The sequence below is a fragment of the Nothoprocta perdicaria genome, unplaced genomic scaffold, assembly GCF_003342845.1.
Source record: "Nothoprocta perdicaria isolate Ctin4 unplaced genomic scaffold, notPer1 scaffold_58, whole genome shotgun sequence".
Classification (NCBI taxonomy): domain Eukaryota; kingdom Metazoa; phylum Chordata; class Aves; order Tinamiformes; family Tinamidae; genus Nothoprocta; species Nothoprocta perdicaria.
Window position 1 is genome coordinate 549,849 of NW_020455843.1, and position 22,201 is coordinate 572,049.

Sequence of the window (22,201 nt, forward strand, 5' to 3'; positions counted from 1 at the left end):
TTTTTTTGTGTGTGTGCGTGTGTATGTGGCTGCGATTTAGTCTAATGATATTCAAGTATCACTGACCTTGGGTCTGTAGACGAGAGTGTAGATCAGATCAGCAACTCTGTGTTCAGAATAACAAAATTACTAAGCTTCTATATTACTTCTATAACACAGAAAGCAAAAAAAAAAGAAAAAAAATCCGAACAAAAATTGTCCATGAAAGCACCATCCTTGGCAACTTGCTTAAGAAAAATTTTACAAGCTGTGCATTAGCCTAGTTAAAGCACAAAATGATGATCAGCAATTGTYACTGGTAAAAAGCATTACTCTGGAAATAGGAATTTAAGCCAAAGTGACTGAAATTCTGTTCAAAAGAGAGAGAGAGAGGAGATGGATATAATTTAATCACGCTGCAAAGTCAATATCTATCTGCGGGAACATTTGTTATTTACTGTAATTTTCACAAGCTTCTTACTGACTTTTTATTTTTAAGTGGAGATTTGCATAGGCTTTCTTATGTATAAAGTTTGTGAAACAAATGCTATGAAGTAGGAAAGGAGCTATTAGGATAGCTAAATGTAAGAACATACATATGTTCTTATATATAAGAATATAAGAAAACTATGAGCATTTATATTGCTATTCTTAAAATTATATAGGACAGCTAACAATTTGAATAGGCATACCCAAACCTTAATATTAGAAAAAATAAAACAATAAAATGAGAATATTTTGGTTTTGGTTTATTACTTTCCAAATTCATGATCTATAAAAAGGATCTTTAAAAGTTCGAGACAGATCTTGGATGATAAAAATCAATACAGATCTGGCAAAAGCAATGGGACTTTGCTACTTTCCACCACCTGAGGATCTGTCTCACACACAGATGCCAGGCTTTCTTCCTCACACTGCTATCATAGGTCACATAAAGGGAGAAAAGTTGACTTTCTTCAAAAATCAGATTACACGGGGAAGCTGATTTGAGCTGACATGATTTGATTTGGGCTAGAAGATTAATCCAGGCTTCAACTGCCAGAGGCTTTTAAATAAATAGCACTTAGCCCACTTACACTGAATGGATTTTTTTTTCTTTTTCTTTTTCTTTTTTTTTTTTTTTTGGCAAAGGAAGGATTTTTAGTTAGAACAATGATAAGTGAAAGAAATAAGCAAAGATATAACGTGTGTATGGGAAAGGCTGGAAAACACTGCAGAGGTTATTGCATGCATGTTTGAAATAGGAAAATGTTTTTTGTGAACTGGTTAGTGAGTTTATATCTGGCTCAGCCGATGAGGAAGGGAAAAGAAAATTTAAAAAGCTTTTTTTTTTAAAAGAAAATAGTCTACCCTGGTTCAAAAGGACTGTGAAGACAAAGGTTTTGAAAATGTTTCAAATGCCAGTCCTGACCTGAGGCTGAGGAAGATATTAATCCAGAAAGGACAAGCGCCCTGCCTGATAACTTGTTAGTATTTCAGCGTGGYGGATGGGTGACATAAGCTGTACGCTGCTAGCAGTCAGATGTGCACCTGCTGCATGCATTTCCTTCTGATATATCCTCTCTGTTACATTTTTCTTTTGAGCATGCCTGTACCTAAGTTTTCTGTCGCAGCTACTGATCCACTAGATAACAGGAACTTGGGTTAGGTTCCCGCTAAGAACATGGATAAATAGGTGCCTATATGTAGTTGGATCAAAAAGATGATGGCAATTTGCAATTTGGAGCTCAAAAATGCTTTAAGACTAATGACTGCTTCAATCCACTCCATTAAATTGTGAACAAAAACAATTCCACTCCTATATTCCAGCAATATAAGAGTTTCAGTCCAGTGTATATCAGAAATTAGATGCATTTTCTAGTGTTATACAATAAATCTGTGGCAGAGTAAGAATTTTGGGGTTCTAAAGCTTGGTTAACAGCCCATCCATAAAACGCTGAATGACTAATGATGTTCTTTGGGATTTTCAAATGAGATTATAGTAAAGCAGTGTTCARAAATGTAGCATTACTAACACATTCATTAAAATGAATATTGAGGATACAGAGGCCATAGATTTAATCAGCATAAATTTCAGCCACTTAAGAGTCAGGATTTTAGTCTAAACTAGTACTCAAAACCATCRAAAATCACTGGAGACAGGTGATTCCAGAAGGAAAAATACCTACTTGGAGATAAGCATTTGTAATACATAGGTAGGTATGGGTGCATGAATTATGTCAATACAACTCAGACTTTCCACATATTTGTAACTCTTACCAAAAGCTGAAATTGAACATGAACACTAAAGATGAATTGCTCATATTGAAATTGTTGCACTTAGGCAGGCTGAGGTAATGCTATCTATACACATGTGTGCACACTGACACCTTGGGTGCAGAATATTAATTAAACTGTACTGTGGTATAATTGGAAAAGAGGTTGACTTCAAGGAGTTTTGCACAACCCACTGGTCAGGATTAATTAGACATCCTCTCTCAGGCCCTTGGCATCCAAGGGAAAATTTGAAAAATCTTACAGTTACTACCTCAGTCTAAAGAAATTTAAATTTTAAATTTGATATGATATTTGATTGATTCACTAGTGTGTCAGCCAAGAAAGTTAGACATGTATAAAATAGAATCYTTTTGGAATAAAACCTCCTGGAAGCCATATCTAGGCAGATGAAGAATCCTTTCAAATGTAAATTATTTGTGAGTCTAAAAGAAAGAATCTCATGCTTTACTATCAAGGTCTTGCATCATATTTCCATAAGCAAATACTGTCAAACTCTTAGAGTACCTGCCTCTTTTTAGGAATTTTGGAAAGGTCTCCCTTCTGCACATCATAAGAGAAAACTTACTCCAGTTAATTCAAGGTGCATATGCTCCTTTCCAGCTTGTCCATGCTCAATATTTTACCACTTCCTGAGCTTCAGAATAGAAGTGAAGATTTTGATCCTGTTTTAGCTGCCAAGTGGCAACACATAATTGAAATGACCAGTTCCTTACATGGTGACTAATGTCTTCTCAGTAGCTATTTACAGCATTAAGGTAGAGATATTTCCTGCAGTTCAATCCTCTGTTGAAAACCAAACACTTAATARCAGACAGAAATGCTTAGCTTACACATATAGCAATTTCTGTAAGTATTTGAGAATCTCTAAGATCTATAGAAATTTTATAGGATGTGTGATTCCAATAAACAAATAAATAACTGGATTCCAATAAATAAATAAATACACCTCAGTTTTTAATGACAAAACTAAGAATACAGGGAAAAAAATCTTATCTGATATGTTATTTTTTGAATATTTTTCAAAGAGGCTTCAGAGAACACTGAGAATTGGCTACACCTTTTGGTACTATTTTGGTCCAATAATCAGTCCGTTAGACAACTATGGAAGCATAAATCACAACAATTGTGTAAATAAAATTTGGCACTTTACCAGCTCAGTMATCTTGGGGATAAACTAGTTCACAATAAAAACAGTTCTCTGAAAACTCAGCTCCACAAAATGAGCAAATTCATTCCAGAGAGATTGAACTATTGTTTAATAAGCCTGATGAAGTTGAAAGCAGCTTTACTTGYCATACGATAGCATATGAAGTACTCTTCAAAACTCTCATTGAAGAATTAGAATGCCAGGATAGATAGTAATTTTCTAGATATAGCTCTATCTAAGCACCTGTGCATTTCATAATGTACCTATATATATGTGTTTGTGACTGTTTATACACTCGTAAACATAATATATTATTTATCATCTATTGAAATAAGATAGAGATATCTTATTCAGATACCCAGATGAGAAATAGATAATAGCATTTCTTATGCACAATCTTGTTTTCAAGAGATAATCCTACACACACACACACACAGAGTCTCTTTAAAGAATAAAATTTCATCCGTAACTGCTTATGTGTTACTACCAGAAGAAAATTGCGGTTAGGTGTTTTTTATTAGAATTTACAAGCCCAAGAACTATTAAAAACTTTAAAATCTGTAGTGTTTATGACTTTTTTTTTTCCTGAATGCAAGTGGCTTTACTACAGAGAGCTTATGAGACACTTTTTTTAATTTTTTTTTTCCTTTCAGAACACAGATGTAGAACTGGAAGTTAAGTGTTAAGGCACAAAGGTCTTTAAGGCCAACAAAATTAAGTTTTTGGAAAAGACTTTTGGAAATGGCTGTTGAGTTATGACAAGTTCTTTCTGAAAGCTCTGRCAGTCAGCCTCACACATTTTCTTTTTAAGATGGTTTATGATTAGAGTTGTGTGTGTAAATCAAGGGAAAAAGGTGACAAATTTCATGGGCTATAGASAGTAAATATAATGAAGGTTATCTCTGGTTTGCCATAGATGAAAATACACACAWGAAAACTATTAAACTGCACATTTTCATTAATAACAGTGATTTGACATTTTCAAGCAATAGAAGACAAATGAAAATAATAGTCTGTGATATTCTTTACCATAAGAATATGTCAGGAAATAATAAAAGTTTTTCAGATCTCCTTTCTGGTGTTTTCATAATAATATTCAACTACTACCTAGTGTGCTTTTCGTCAGAATACTTCAAAGTACCTTTTGAAGCAAGTAATCTTTAAAAGAGATTGGAAAAAATCCAGCTAATATATATTTTAGTCAGGTTTTGCATAAGCAAAAATAAAGCAATTTGATTTTCACCATGTTTCCCAGGACTCCAGTAGACTGTCATAGCAAATATAAACTACATCTCAATGTTAGAGGTTGTTATGCTTTACATTGTGAAGACATTTCATTTGTATGAAACATTTTTTTGAAAGGCATTTGAAATTTGCTTCAGACTTCTTTAAAATGATTTTCATCTGACGAGATGATATGGAAATAGATTATTTTGAAGTAATCGATATATACGGTTAGAGTTAGCAATTCTATATTTTGGAATGTAAGTATTCTCTGTGTGCAGAGTTGTTTAATATTAAGAAAGATGAGAGGGCATCCCTAGATTATAATGTTGCTTAGTTATGTTTAAAAAAGTTGTTATTAGTGCGCATAGGCAAGAAGGAAAAAAGGAAAAAAAAGGAAAAAAAAGGAAAAAAAAAAAAGTAAGGTATTCACGAATAAAAATTACCTCAGTGCTTAGAATGAGCTATATTCCCCAGGCACAGAAAATTCTAGAAACAGATTTATCCTGCGATTTGTGAAATACTTTTTCTTTAGTTAAAATCTACATAGAAATTCAAGAAGTTATTCCAGCAGTGTCTATGATCTGCAATGCCTCCTGCACAACCCTGGAGGAGGTTTTAGCTCAATAAACAAGTCATAAAGAATACAAAATAAAGGTATACCTTTTAAGGAAAGTTTATTAGGTTTAAAGGCTTTATTAGGTTTTTAGGTTTTATTTAAAGATTTTAGACTTTGGCTTTCAAGAAGTATATGAAAATAATTACCTTCGTCATAATGATGACCTCCACTTCATTGTCAAGTTAAGCAGAAGGCAAGGTTACAGAAATCTAGTATTCACAGCAAGTTTCTTGATACAATTTTGTACTGTTCACTGTGACAAATATATTACTCACAGTCACTTAAGGGACTATTACATCTCTGGAAAATACCGTGGCTACCAAGTAAGAGAATATCAGCTGCTCTTTTTATTGATGAGGACAAACACCAGGCTGAAGTTGATAATTTTCTTACTGTTTTATAGAAGCACATACCAGCAGTGAAATTCTACTATCTGAGGCAGCCCTTAAAATCCAGCAAATCAGTATTTTTCAGCAGCTCTAACGTCATTACAATGTGTTCTCTTCACTCAACTGAAATTTATTCCTTAAACACCGCATATTTTGAGTGAAATGATATATCCTAATTTTCTGTGGGCTGACACAAATACTATAGCAATGGCAGTAATATTTTAAACTGCTAAAAGTTAGGGATAGGGCTACACGACTCGTGCATTTATGATGCTAACTTGTGTTTGTGATTTAAACTTATGTTTAAGGATGAATATGAAAATGGAAAATGGAGATATATGCTAATACAAAGTTAATTTATACTCCAGATGTTGAAATGACAGAGTAATTGAAGCAACAGTTACATATGGAGAAAAAAAGGAAGGATTACCTTCTATCTTATCACTCTTTATATTTACAGTACTAATTATCTTCCATAACAATATGATTTATAGCTTTTTTCTTTGTGTTCAATTTTTGTCAGTAAAATGTGACCTAGTCCAACATGCTAACAATTTGCAAAGTGATTGAAGCTTCATAAATTATTAGAACTACTAGAACAATTTTGCCTGGAGATCATAAAGTTTTTCCTAGCAGGTTCACTTGGAGCAGACTTTAAGMCCTAAATCCATACTAATTGTGTTTTTAATTGTAAAAGATAATAAAAAGGGGGAAATTAGCTCATTAAATTTGTGACTGATTATATATTGCCATATCTTACTGGCATTAAGAAACCATATGAAAGGTATGTCAGTATGTCTAAAGGACATTGTGCATGTGTTTTCTCAGATATAATAGGAATTAACTTGCTTCCATGCAAAATGGGGGGAATTGCTACAGACTGGGAAGTTGCCCCTTCTTCCTAYATCTGAGGTATGACTCAGGGCAGCTAAGCCAGCTAGTCCCTGTTGTCAGTCCCAAAAGAAGGGGTCATCTCTGAATGATGATTCAAATTCTCCACAAAAGAGATTTATTATTGTGTCGAAGAGCTGAAAGGTGAAAAGACCAAACCAAAGCCATTCACTAARCTCCCAGCAGAAACCAATGCAATTGCAGAATTATTGTCAGTCGAGACAGAGCTACCAAGCACATCTATAAGACAAAGGTTTTTTTCAATGTATAAAAGAGATTTTTGCRTGATATGGTGGCAGAAGGCAGTCTGATAACCCCAGCAATGCTCATCTCAAGATCTAAGATGCTGTTCTTATCCTTGTCCTAATGGAGGAAAAGACAGTATATCTGCAGATCTCTGTCACTGCTACAAGAGCTGAAGAGAATTATCAGCGCTTCGTGGTGGTTTGAGTGTTATGTCTGTCGAATAGAAACAGTACTGAAWTCTCCATTTCACAAAGGTCACTGAACAGATATCATTTGTAATGCATGTCTTTTAAGCCTGAGGGATCTGATTCAATCTTGTATCATTTTAAGTTTATTTAAGTTTAACTTTTTTGAAATCAAGCCAACACTGGATTCAGTAGTGTTAGAAATGGCATAAAACTGGAATAAAGTAGAGGTRAGTCATGCCTTTTGATTCTCAAATATATAAGCCTAATGTTTTCAATTATTTCAGCGTGAAGCCAGAATAAATGGGGAGATCAGGAGTGGACTGGATGATTTGTCTGAACCTGGAGCTCAGAGGGCATGAATCCATGCAAACCAAAACACAGGGCGTGCGCACGTCCCGTTGAACAAAACCTGCTGACTTTCACACAGCTTCAGCTGCAAAGTCACATTCATTTGACATTTTTTCTTTCTCTTGATGAATTGYCCCCAGCATCTGCAACTAGCCAGATAGAGAGTGATTGCGGGAAGGACAGCTTTACAGAAAGAATGGGATCAAAACATGCTTGTGGGTATATAAAATAGGTAAAAACAGAAGAAATCCAAAGAAAATACCATCCAAGCACAAGAAGTATTCTTTTCACATTTTTGTGATTTTGCAGACTGGCCAAGGAACTGTCCAACTTCAAGTTTTAGCTCCTTGCATAGATTGTTTTCTTTCTGAATTAGTGGTAAAATATCCTGACTCTATGCGCTGAATTCATATATTTTGTAATGTGCAGTCATGTGTGCCATTCCTTTGTAATACAGCCCACAGGTATTGTTCCCTCATCAGTCATACAGGTGGTGATTTAGAGCTGAATAACAGTAAGTACTGAGTCAATGTTCCCCCTATGAGTACTGAAGTACTACCGTATTACTTGCAGACTGATGGAATTGAATTACAAGACTTTTTTTTTCTTTCTTTTTTTTTTTTTTTCACTCCTCTGAAATATAGCTAGGTCCTGGCCTTTAAGTGATGGTAAAAGAGTGGAAATCTTGGCATGTTATGCCATACACTCAGCCAATTTGTGAACACTAAGTGTGTTTTAAGGTCTGTGTTCTACTTCTAACCATTGCAGTAAATCTAGATCAGGAAAAGTAGAAGCGCTCAATGTTGCTGGAAAAAAATAATTCTTGTACATTTTTATGTAGAATTTCTCCTACTTCCCCTCATGTCCATATACCCAATGTGCAGAATGAATTGCAATTAAAAACTGACTTACCTTTATCTCCTATTTTCTTATAATCAGTGATTTAGACTTCATCTAGTACTTYCCATCCTAAGACTGAGAAGTATTATTAAAGGTGTGTTTTCATCACAGAGCTGTTCTGCATCATTACTATTGTCTCTGTTAGGTAGAGGAAGAAACTAAGGAACAAGTTTTGCCCGAAATCATATAGGAAGACAGGGGCAGGGATGCTTGGAAAAACAGGAATGCCAAGTCCTTCTCTTCTCTTTGAGAATGTAGATGTAATCCTAACACTTAAGTCCACCAGTACAGCCAAGAGTGTAAATAAATACTGTGAGGGCAGCAGGTATCACTGTCTGGGACTGGGAGCTTGCTCATGTGAGAAATTTTTACTCATTCACTTAGTCYCTTGGAAGACAATAACATTTTTATCCAATGAGTGTTTTGGGGATCATAACTATATTGAACTGCCTTATTCTCTAGTAAAAATTTACACAAATTCATGACGCATTCAGACCACATAATATAGATGGTGAATTTAACTATATTTTACAGCACTAAACTTAGGGTCCTACAATCCCTATGTGGTCAAACAAGAGAGACATGAGAAAACGGCAATAAAGAGAGCCTAAAATTGCTAGTTTGAGTGAGCAGAATGTCCAAGATTCGTAAGTTACCTTTGAAGGAGAAACCTATGCCTCAACATACCTAAACGAAGACATAATACAAAAGGCAAATAGTTAGCAAATGAACTTAAGAGACAGGGGCCATATATTTATAAAACTTTGAATTGGAAACAAGAAGAAATGACATTTCTCTACATTGAGAAATTGATAATTGGCAAAAAAAAAAAAAAAAAAAAAAAAAAAAACACAGTAGCATCATACCAGATGACCTGTATGGATTGTGTATTCCTTTTGTAGGAGGAAGCAAGACTGAGAGAACAGCTGAGAGCAGATCTTCTCTTTTGATGCATTCTTTCACAGCAGGAAATGAGGCAGCGTGTCTCTTCATGGAGATGAAATGCTGGAGGAGATCATCCTGGACTATGAATGAGTTTGGCTGGCAGATGAGGATATGCAGTGTGCAGGGAAGTACTGAAGAATAAATTACATTACTCTGCTAGCTGTTTGTCTTGGCATATGTCTGTGTCTTTTCTATGCTCTTTGCTCAGTAGGGGAAAAATATGGTTTCCTATCTCATTCCAAATCAACCAGAAATATAGAACTCTAAGACTGGAAGGGCCAAAAGTCATAGGCTTTCTTTCTGATTGCTTTAAGATAGGATTGCTTTAAGATAGGATTTTTTTTTCTTTTTTCTTTTTTTTTTTTTTTTTTTATTCCTAAAGCATGTTTGAATAACCCTTTCAAAATGATCTCCCCTGTTGGCAGCTCCACAGCTTGCCTAGTCAATATATCCTGATCCTGTGTCTCATAGTCCTGACAGTCTTTTTGCTCCTAATATTTAAACTGAATTTTCCTTATTATACTTTAAACACTATTTTGCCTCATCTTTCAAGGAGATGGAAAAGAGATTGTAACATTTGTCTTTGTTGTTATAGCATCAGTTGTGTAGTCTTTAAGCAGCACTAAGTGGACTGCAAATAAGTGCTATCCATTTCCAAAAGATAGTTCTGGATAGACCAAAGCCCAGTTCTCACCTTACCTTTTTTGTCGTTGAGGAATAATCTCAATGACCAAGGTGACGTAGAAGCCAAGGTTGCCATCAGAATATGTGTCTCTCTGCCAACATGAAAAACTATTTTCATGATTCTCAGTTCTCCACTTTATTGATTCTTACAACATCTCTTATGTCTTCATTTTATTAGTTTATCATATGCTCTACTTAATTTTTAAATCTTCCATCATACTCCAAGTCTTTTCCACTGCTGGTTTCTGAAGTGCTATGAGCTTTCAAAATGTATGCAATGTTCTCTTTATGAGTATGGAATAAAATGCCAGTTTATGCATTCACTCCTAATGCTTAGCTTTTACTACATTTTTTTCAGATAAAAAGCCTTTTGCTTGCAGTGCCTAAAATATATATATAATATATGTAAGAGTTCTTTTTTTTTTTTTTTTTTTTTTTTTTTTTTTTTTTTTTGACTTTCTAACTCCTCTTCCACAGTATGACACAGAATTTATTGGGGCACAGTGATAGCTCAAGTCCATGTAGCTCAAGTCAAATGATCTCTGTGCTGCAAGATGTTRCAAGCAGGGATGAGTTAGAAATGGAATTGCCTGCCTGAAACTTGCTGATATAGGCTAAAATCTGCCTTGCTTCTTCCCCTCATTACCAGGCTCATGAAATGGAATGAGAAAACTGCAGAAAGGCCTGAGAGAAGAAAAGTTATATATATATAGAGAGAGCCTGCTTGACATCATAAAAACACTGCATGTTCTCACTTCTGGAAAAAAATGGAGGTTTGTGTAGCAGAAATCGTTGGTAGTGTGGGGTCGTGATGGAGAAACAAGTTTTATCACTTGACTTCCAGGCTTTTGGGTGACATGGTCATGACACATCAAGCTGATTCCACAGAGCAAGAAACACGATGGAGTGTCACGGGATACCTCAGGAATATCTCACGAAGAGGCTTCATGAAATGACATAACAATTTTGTGACAAATCAGTAAGATGCCTGACAGAACGATATGTTCTGYATCCCACCACAAGCTCTCGAGATACTACTGGTTTTTTTTCACTTCATTTTCCACCAGGAAAACTTTAAAGCTTGTACATTTTTGCTAGTACAGTGTAGACAGCACAGTTCTATAGCTGAAATTGTCCCTGCACCAAAACACACGAAAGTATCAACAAAATTGCTATATGACTCTATTATAAACTAATTGCTCTCAATGCCTGTGAAAAAGGACTGGAAGGCTATAGTTTAGATTCAGATAATTTTTGTGTAGCATTGATAGTTCTCATTAAACTATAGCCAAAGCAAATGAGTGATTGCTTGCTTAACTGAATTTAGATAGTGAGATTATTTTTACTGTATGCATACTTAGACAAATGTTCCTTTTTTAAAAGGGGACAGTTACAATACTCATCACAACAGATACAGCAAATGTCAACAAAAATTGCACTACTTAATTGGAAATATTAATTTACATATACTTAGTTAAAATGGAAGGGCACTGAAGTAGCACATCATGCTGACAGATATCTCCTGCTCCTTCTAGAAACTGCAAGTAACAGATTCATTTGCACTCAATAGGAAAAAAAAGCTGCTTAAATAAGGGTCTAGCATTATGGTTTAAAGTGAGTGCAAGCTTCTAGTTTAAGTTTCAGCAATACCTTCAAATGGAAAATCAAGCTGTGCATTCCTCTGGATTTTGACCTGAGCTCATCCCCATTTCTCTCATTGGAGTAAAYAAAATGCTATTTCTTGATAGCAATAAGATTACAAAAAATAATTACAGTTCCAGGAAAGCAACATCATTTTGGTAAGGGAAGCTTCATGAGGCAGGGGCCATAATACTGGATGACCTGACCCATGACTCCTAATCATATAATGAATATTGATCATGCAAATGAATATTGATTGTACGATATAGGAACCATAGCATTAGATTCTGCTGGAACATAGAGAGGAAGCTACTATAGAGAGGGACAAAAGCTGCACTAAATAGAGAAGGTTACTACTTGACTAAATGGATGCTTGCGGTAAGAATTTAATACAGAGCTGCACATTTATGTCAAACACAAAGGGCCAGTGTTCAGTCCAGTGTCACATATRGACTGTAAAATCAGCTCTAGAGAGTTGGAAGGAAACTAGAAGCAGCAAATCCAAACAGCTAAGAGCCAGTCCTGCCTGACACTTGCTGCTCCTTGGTCACCTCCTAAGGCAGAAGGACCGAGTGAGGCAAAGACAACAAAGGTCCAGGACAAGATCCATCGGAGGCGTGTAGAGAGCTTTCGTTTTTGCTTTAGTTTCTGTTTGTTTGTTATAGCACACAATATGTAGCACATCATACTGTTCAAGGAAAAGGGAAAGAATATGAAAGTCCAGGCAAAACAGAGCACCTTATGGCACAGCTGATGAGCAGTATTTCTGCACATATGCTACAGCCATAGTGAAGAATTAACTAAGTTTTTTTCACTCTTGTCGTAATTTAATGTGTAACACACCAAAAATTAAGAAAAATATGAAAATAGCTAAAACCTATGATAAAGTTAAAATAGTGTTTAATATCTAGGACCAGAAGATACAATGTACTTGTTTTTAGAGCAAACAAATTTATTTGTTTTTAGAGCAAACAAATACAATGTATTTTTTTTTTAGAGTACTGTTAAGAGATGTGGATTCTCAAAGCCTTTCAGCACGCCCTCGATTATCTAGACGGATTATCTGAATTTTTGTATGGATACAAACAGATATTCCTGATAGATTTTTGAGAGCTCTCTCCCTCTAGATGGAACAGAAATTTAAGTACAGATTTTATATTTTCTTCAATAATGTGCTCTTTTTACTTCAAATGGCAACAGGAAATAAAAAAAAAAAAAAAAAAAAAAAAGAACCAAGAAAATTAAATAGATTTTCTGAAATCTAAAATATAAGGAAAAAGCAAAACAAAACACTAAGGGGAATACATTTGAGTCATTTAATTTATTAATATACTATTTCTTTCCATGATCAAAACCAGACATTTTGTAAAAAAAAAAAAGGGAAAAAACAAAAAGGAAAAAAAAAAAAAAAAAAAGAAAAGAAAAGTAGTAGACTACCATACTACATGACTTCCCAAGATTCTATACTTGGGTTTCACAGAATTTTCTAGAACTTTCCATAGGTAATCAAAGTAGCATGAAGAAAGCAGAGGTGTCATTTATGTTCATTTTAGGTCACCTTGAAATACTACAAGACCCAGAATGATCCTTGAAAATCCCTTATAGCCTGAAAAGACGACCATAGGAAAATTCTTATTTTGTAAAGCATTAATCTAAGTTTCAATTAAACATGGCCTTGGTAATGAATTCTAATTTTCTGAGGAAGATAGGAGTATAATCTCCCAGCTGAGCTCCCTTTCCCTAACAGAAGGTGTTTTGATTTCTCCCATGTTTTTCAATCCCTAAATAGAAAGTAGATAAGACAGAAAAGTATGAATTACCTTAAAATCTTTGGAGAGCTACTTAATATTTTACTAGGAGGAYGGATATCTGTAAGACAAAAATTAATAATTGCTTTGGTGTGAAAAATTAGAATAATGTGTTGCTTGGCATAACTCTTATGATAACACATTCAAAAAAAACTGTCAAGAAAATGGGGTCGGCATTTCTGGGTTATTTCTGTATTTAAACACAGCTCCTAAAGCCTGTGCATAAATAGTATTAATGAATAGTACTTTGTCCAGCTGAAGCCTTAGCAAATATGTCATATGTCCAATTTGCAGGAAAGCTCTGGATAGAATCAAAATTTCCAGATTATTTCTTCAAAATTTTCCAAATTTTTTCTTTATCTCCAAGCCTGTGCTTCTTTCCTTTGTCTTTCTCAAGTGCTCTCTGATGCGTCTTGGGTAGAAGACAGAAGCGTTATTAATCAACCCATAAGTGCCTAAGCATCTAAATAACTTATTTATTAAAATGATCCTCTCCACTGTAAGAGATGAGGTCAAGAGTCCCATTTGTTGTGCTGTGCCATTTTCTTGATGCAGCAGCAACTGCAATTTTGTCATGATCTTCTTTCCACTTCTCCAAAGAGCAATTATTCTTGGGCTGTCAAATGCATCAAATAACCCAATGCATGTTGCATGTTTGATAGAGCATGGCCCATGTCATTTGTCATGCATGGAGCTAAATTTTCTCTGCCCATACAGCAATTCTGAAAGGACAAGAAAGTGTGTGGCAAATGTGAGGGAGCTTTTAAATATTTTCTTAAAGCTGAATTTGTCCAAACTAGCAATATCTCCTTACTCTTAAATAATTTAACTGTAAAATATTWTCAAAATCCTGTTACACCCTAAGTCTTAAGGACTAACTTATTGACTTTGATATTTTTTTGAAGTGCATTGCTTTCTAAGGGTGTAATACCACTTTGGGCTGAACAAGGATGATATTAAACATTATCCCATGACAAGATCACTGGCTATGGCAAAATCAAAAATAAGGTCTCCAGGGTCTTGCAGCAATCAGAAAAAAAAAGTTTAGAAAAAGAACTGTTCGACAAGGGGAAAAAAAAGCCTTTCAACAATCTTTGAGACTGCCTAAACAAAACTAATACGGAAAGGCCAAAATAAAGCAACATAAAATCTGTCAGGCATTTCAACTTTACATTCTTGTATTCATTTAGTTTAAGAGTCAAATAAGTTACAAAAAATCAAATCAACTTCAATAACACCAAAATTCAACTTATATAATTACAGATGACTGGTATTAACCCCAAAAGAAGATTTTGGAGAAGATTCTTTGATCTAGCAGACAAACGTATAATGAGATGCTGTGACTGGAAGCTAAAGGTAGACAAATTCAGAGCAGAAATATGGGAAGCATTTTTAATAGTGAATGTAATTAACCATGGGAGTATTATACTTAGTGGTAMCACGGATTTTTCAACACTTAACATTTTGTAATCAATCATTGTCTAAAAGATATATATCACCACACTGAAAAGTATTATGAGCTGGATATTCAAATGAAAAATATCACATTGGAGGTGAAAAAAATTAAAAAAAGGATAAAAAAAAGCAGAGGGATTTTCAGTGTCTGTCGGATGGACATTCACAAATATAGTATGCTGTTGAACATAGAAATTTATTTGTTCCTAATATCTTCTGCTRCTTTTAATGATGGAAACAACAGCTGATTTTGTGTTTCCATTATTCTCTATAGTTAATGCAGCTACAAAAGAAGGGTTGATTCTATTGAAGATATTTAACAACTGTAATTGTTAAATTAGGGACTTTTGGTAAGGGACTTTAAGGGATTTAAGAACACTGTGCAGTAAAAATGAAAACAGCAACTGACGTTTATCACTGATGCTGATGATGCACAAACTTGAGAGAATGCACTATTTGTTAGCAGGAGATGGTAACCAATTTGTAGGATATCTGTCCTATAGGATATAGGAGGTGGAAATGCTGGTAAATAAGGTAAACGTAAGTGAAAAACTATAATGGTAATTTTTCATTAATTTTTCCAAATTAGAATTTTCCTTTGCAGAATGATTAGCTAGTGATACACTCTCTGAAGACCCTTTGCTCACATTCCTGTGAAATATTTGAATATTTTCTGCACATAACTTTTCCATTTCTAGTTTGAGAAACTAAGAAAACTTATGTGAAACAATGAAAAAAAAAGACTGACTTTCCACAGTTCCACAGAATTTTCATGAAATAAGAAGAAAGATTTTACCCTATGTGTAGTAAATTTCCCTATATATGAAGAAGACATATATATTTTAAATGGGGCAATAAAATATTCAAAAATTCTGAATTGAGATTGAGCATCTTAACAAATAAGCARAACATTAATTTAGTATCTGGTATAAGCCTCCTGTCACCAAGAAACAGAAGTCACYAGTATTCTCTGCAGAAAAGACAGATCAGGACAATGGGAAAGGCTTCTTAATTTGGGAAGAATTCTTCATTTTGCTGTGTCTTAGTTGCCCCTGTAAACTAAACCAGAATAAACACATCAGATCTTCACAGGCTTGAACTRCTTTCTGTTAAAATATTTCAGTTAATATTTGTGCAGTAGGATCAAATTGAATCTGCCAGTCCCAATGTTGAACAGGATTAGATTGATGGCTCTATTCTTGGCSATAGCATGTGCCCAGATTTCACATATTCTGTTTACTGCAGTAAATTTTATTATTTACTACAGTTATATGGTGTAATATATTTAAATGTTCATGAAAGAAGCCTTTACACACGTACGTGTGATGTTTATCCCTGTGCAGCTGCCAGGGAATCGGCAGTATATAGCTTGAACAATGAGTCCAGATTATGCAGTACTTATTGCTTTTCTATTTTATCTCCTTCACACAGTAGACAAAAACCCTCATCTGTTATAAAGTACAATGCTGTTTTCTTCACATGATAGGATTACTGCCTTACTAGATTTTTTCCTAACCCACCCTGTCATTCCTCATTTTGAATCTTCCTATATGCATCTACACATCTTTTTSTGTAAATAGAGCACAAAATATTTTACTATTTTCTTGACCGCCCAAGTTCAACTAATATTTTAAGAATGTCACACTCCATTTAAGTGTCAGGATGAAGACATCTCATGTAATCTCTTTTTCCTGTAAGTGCAGCTGACTTCTTTTTTGTCTGCATAATTCCGTCTTGTGAGGAGTCTTTTGCAAACTAATGTTCTTAAGAACACTGCGGATGAAAACAGTTCACCTATGGCATTATACAGAAAAGAAGCTGGCAGACGGTGAATAGCTGGGGAAGTGAGATATTTAAACACAAAAGAAAGAAATAATCTAACTAGAGTAAAGCAGTCTAAAAGTTCATATCTGAAATGTAGGATAATGTGTTAAAGATGAGTAGCATATATTTTTTTCTGTGTTAGTTAAATTCTGGTTAGAGCTACTAGACTGACAATTCTGGAGTGCTAAATCCTCTAGGAAGCGCCTGCTAAGACATAAAGTAAAAGTTTTTCTCCTTTACTAGGACTTAGATCTTGCCTAGGGAGGTTTTAGGAGGGGCAAAGYATGAAACCAGTTTTCCACAGGCATTCAGGCTTCCTCTTTTGGATGATTTTGGCCTATCAGACAGGGATCTGGAAAGACTAATTCACTTCATATAAAGTCACCTTCAAATTGTAATTGGTGATGGTTATTTGCTTCCTATTGCACATGTCTGCATCGCCTGGGGAGCATTAGGCCTTCGGCCATGAACACAGAAGCAGCAACAAGGTAATTCCATTATAATATATGACTTTATTTAAGAAGAGGTTTGGGGAAACAGCTTCTCATTGTGATTAAGTGGTGTGGGGATTGTGTTAGGAAATCAGTCTTAACTTTACTTATTAATTTCATTTTCTAGACCTGCATAATGCATTTCAAAATAATCTTTGATACCTTTGAGTTTTGCTAGACCTTTGATTTTTGACATTTGGCTGTAATAATTTTAAAATAGTTGATTCATGGAAATAAGCCCCTCTCCACTAAAAGAACTTCTTATTTTTATTCAAATTCAGAAAAAGTAGTAATAATAATCTCATTAAAGTATCAGTATTTTCATAATTTGGAATTTGGGTGCTTAATTCAAAAATTTTCCAAAACTGTATGTCAGTATGTTGCAAAACAAAAATACTACTATGTGATAACTCCATGCAAAAACTATGAGTGTATTTTTAAAAGGTATCTGAAAAACAATATTATATCTTACTGCAGTGTCTTTGCATTTTCACATGTCTCACCAAGACAGAAAAATAATTATTTGGGGAATGGTGTTATTATTTTTTTTCCCAAAATGAAATTAAAAAGGAAATACTTAGTTGCTGATAGAAATAAGTTGAGGATTTACAAGAAGACATTTCAGAAAAGAGACTGAAAAATAAATGAGAGTGAAAATAAGAGAAATCACACGCATGTTCCAAGACTGCAGACAGAAATGATCAATTACTTCATCCCTTGATAAATAATTCAGTTTTGAAATTCATCAGATAACAATATAAATTAGCAACAATTATGCTGTTAATAATTAGATATTCACAAGTATTTTGGGAATGCCTGTAATTATTGTTATTTCTGTTGCCAAACTAAGATATTCTCTGTGGTGGGGAGAGATTGGTCCTTTCGTGTCTCTGGCAGACTGATCTCTTGCAGCATAATTTAAACTATCTTCGTCCTGACAAATTGAGTATACATAGTGAAAATGTTTCAATCACTCAGCACTGGACAAGCTGATAAATGAGAGCTTAAATGAGTGCTAAAAAAAAAAGTCCTTTTCTCTGCATCTGAGCTCTGATCTATTATTCTACTACAAAAAGCATAAAATAAAGAAATTGAAAGAGAAACTCTTGCCTCTGCAAGATCTAGTTTAGGAACTAGATGGCTGCTATGCTGCATTTGTTTTTTTTGTTTGTTTGACTGTTTTTTTTTCTCACAAGCTAACAATAACTGGTACTGAGAGCCAATGTATACAGTCATGATATCCCAGTCTTCCTATCCCTAACTTTGTAACACTTTATCATCAGGAAGGATAAAAACAAAAGTTCTCCTGCCATCACACATGTACTAAACAAATAGAACTTAAAATGTTATTAATTTTTAACCATTTATCTCATGATCATCAATAAAATAAGATCTCAGCTCCTTGCATCAAAGCCCAAAGTCTGTTCCATACATTTCTATGGTTTATTGACCAGATGTGTGAAGCTAATAGATTTTGAAGTCAGTAGCAGTAGTATAGGATGAGTTGGGAAAGGGAAGGGAAGGGAAGGGAAGGGAAGGGAAGGGAAGGGAAGGGAAGGGAAGGGAAGGGAAGGGAAGGGAAACCAACATTGTTTATTATATTAGATAAAAAGATATAAAAACACTCCTTTCATGTCAAACAGAAAGGTTTTATTCTGCATTCAAAGATTCCCACACATTCTTGGACTCATCTATTTTCTCACTCTCTTCTTCAAATAAACAAGGGTTAATTTAGTAAAAATCCAMCATTTTAAAAACTGAAGTGAATATTTTATATACTAATATAGTCAACAAGGCAAGGATGGATGTGATAAGAAACATCGTGTAGAAAGAACTAGACCTGAGTTAGATTTGATTGYGTATAAAACTCCACTCCTGTGTGGTTGGTTTGCTCCTGGTTTATTTTCCTAGGGAACGTGTAACGCACCTACAGTACATTTTTTTCCAGACTTCTACCTACACATTCTACCATCTAATTATTTATTTAATTTAATATAAATAATATTTATGTTATTTAATATAATAAACACTAATATAAATTATATCATAATAATATAAAATTCACAGAGACACTGCCCTTTCTGCTTCTCTGTGGGTGCATAGCTGGACTACAGTGGGCCTATAGAGCTAGCTCTAGACAGAGCTGTTAATATTTTTTGAAGTGGTTCCCCTTCAGTCTCTGCCAAGTTGTGAAGATATGAATACTGCAGCTGTATAAATAATTTTACCTTCAGATTTCATCTTGTCCTTTCGAGTCCCAAAAGGTAAGAACAAACTTTAACAATCCTCTTGTCATATACAATATTATCTACATGCAATTGTGTCTCTCACACAGACACATAGAATGAACTCAGTTTGATCATGTTCTATGGAAATGCTCCGTATGGATGAAAGGGAAATGTCTATATTGACAAGAGAAAACATTGTACAAACAAAACGTTATGTCTAGTACACTGAGGCAGAAAAATTTACGTAAGGGATGAGGTGCATATTTTAATAAGGAGGTTAATTAACCTTTTCAAAATTTTATTTAGGGGCACGATCAGTTCCATCACCTGAAAACTTCAAATCAAAATTATGAGACTTCTAAAATTATAGCTAGTTCAACTGCAAATTTTAGGGAATTAATACAGGAATAGCTTGGTAAAATGTTAAGAACAGAGCATTCTGGCTTTATATTCTATAAATAGATATTATATACAAAAAGGACTTAATTACAGTGAATGGTTTGTCCAAAATCAAATAGAACTCTCACTGACATGAAAAATAATCCCAAAAGAGAATTGAAGGCAAAGAATATTATGTARTTCTTGCCAAATATTTATTTAAATGGTGCTTCTGCTTTGGAATGACAGTACAAGCTTTGTCTAGTTTCATAGTCTTGTCTTTTGAAATGCATAAATAAGTAATTATAAATTATATAAAAAAAAATAAACTAACCAAAAATTAATCAGCATGTTTTTGAAAGCACTCAGAATAAGCTGTAGCTTTTTGTGTTTGCTCAGCCCTAACTATGATTAATGATATAAGTGAATATGAGTAGTTTTGAAGGTTTATGGGGATAAGCCACATTTCAGCCTATTTATATTATCCATAAAACTTTCTGATCCATAAACTGAGTTGGAAACAAAATAAACAAGCTATCTCATTAGGGTTTCATATTTCATTTTCCTAATATATTTTGCCATGCCCTATTTAATATCATTCTCTTGCTTAATATTCAAAATCCTCTTTTTCGTTAATTTTCTTTCTGAATGTAGGATCTGCAGTACCTCTAGAMAGTATTTTTTTTCTGATATATACTTAGAGACTAATATATTTGGACATGGAAACTATACATCTCCCTCGATACTATAAGCAGATGTGTGATATAAAGCTATATAAATGTCATTGACGTCTCAGAGGATGTCTGCTCTGTTTTCTTGAGTCTACCTTTGCCCTTCAAAGAAAGTAAAATTAAGACTGCTGGAAGTGATGTGTACAAAGGAGGCAAAGAAACTGTCAAGGTCAGTGGTCTTAGTCATAAAATGTGTGTGACTATTCATCTGCACTTTGTAATACTCAGATGGCAGCACTTTTGTTTTGGGATCAGGTTAAAAGCTGCTTTTGTATTTTTAGGGACCTACATGCTTGTTTCAGCTTCTTCAAGATCTTGTCCTCCTGCAAAATCTCCACCATTTATCCTGTCATCTTCTTTTCTTCCCAGTGACTGCTTGTTGAAACCTTTAAATCTTCTATTTTACAGCACTCTAGAAGAGGTTGAGCAAACATCGTTGATAACTCTGAAAGTATCAAGTTTGGAATTGGAAGACCACCCAGTGAGACCATTAAATGTCATTGAGTCATCCTGTGATGAGAGTAGTCACTTTGTATTTCATTAACCTTGAAGATATCAGGAGATACCACTACTTTTCTAGGTTGCTACCTTTCCTTTCCCTATTAAGGATTTGCACTCTCTTTTGAACTTTTGTATTCACCAGGTTCTAAATTCTGACCATTATACCTGAGTGGAGGAAAAGTCCTTTAATACCTGTATTTGCCTTCAGTGAGGGTGTTCTTCATGTGCTGCAATGAAATCACCTCTCAATCTCTTCGTGTTTTTCACAAAGAGATTGAACTTAATATGTTTCTTGCTCTATTGCATATCTCTAGTCTTTTAATCTCTTTATTTTGTAGCTTTTTTTTTGCACGTTTTTCATTTTTTTAATATCCTGCTAAAATCACAGAGCACTCACCAAATACGCAGTATTCCATTATTGAACTCATATATACCACGTTCAAAGCTATTATTAACTTCCATCTWCTGCTAACTACTTCCTGCTTTATACTTCGAGAATCAAGAATCACAGTCACATCATTTTAAAAAAGCCTCATTCTCTTGACTACTGTAACTCTTAAATCCATATAAATCACAGATTTCCAACACAGTCTCACATTCTGCATGACTGTCAGGTTCCAAGATTATTCATCTGTGCAGACACATATTATGTTTTTGAGGTCCATTGTTACCAAGTGAAAGCATTTATCATGAGATGGATGCACTTCTTCTTTTGTTTGACATATCAAAACTTCTGTCATCTGTAAATTCATCTGCACATCAACCACAATTGTAGATCTACATCAGCATTACTGATCAAAATATTATAAATCGTCAGTCCTTGAAAAATATATGAGTAGCTGATGTGAACATCTCCATCTCAGTATTCATTTACATCTCAGTCTTTGTGACTATGTCTAAACTGTGAGACCTTCAGAATTTCCTCTTTAACTCAGAAAAGGGAGCATAAGGAAAAGCATAAGGTATTAARGGGTTGTTGAGGTTTCTAGATGGCACCGTAATAACTGATATCTTCACATTTGCATTTTTATTAAGACCAAGAATATTTTGGACCTTTCCACACAGCAGTCAGCTCACCAAGCCAAGCAATCCTTCCTAGATGAGTAAAGCTGGAAGATGTGCACCAGATCAGTCATTGCATACAGGCAATCTCGGTCAGTGTGCASGGGGAGGCCATGTTATCACATACTGACAAGAAGTGGAATCATGATACAAGTCTATTATGACAAAATTAAAAGTAGCCACATTGAAAGTTGAGGTAATGGTGTTATCGTTGCAATCACTAGACAAAATTGAAGCCAAATACA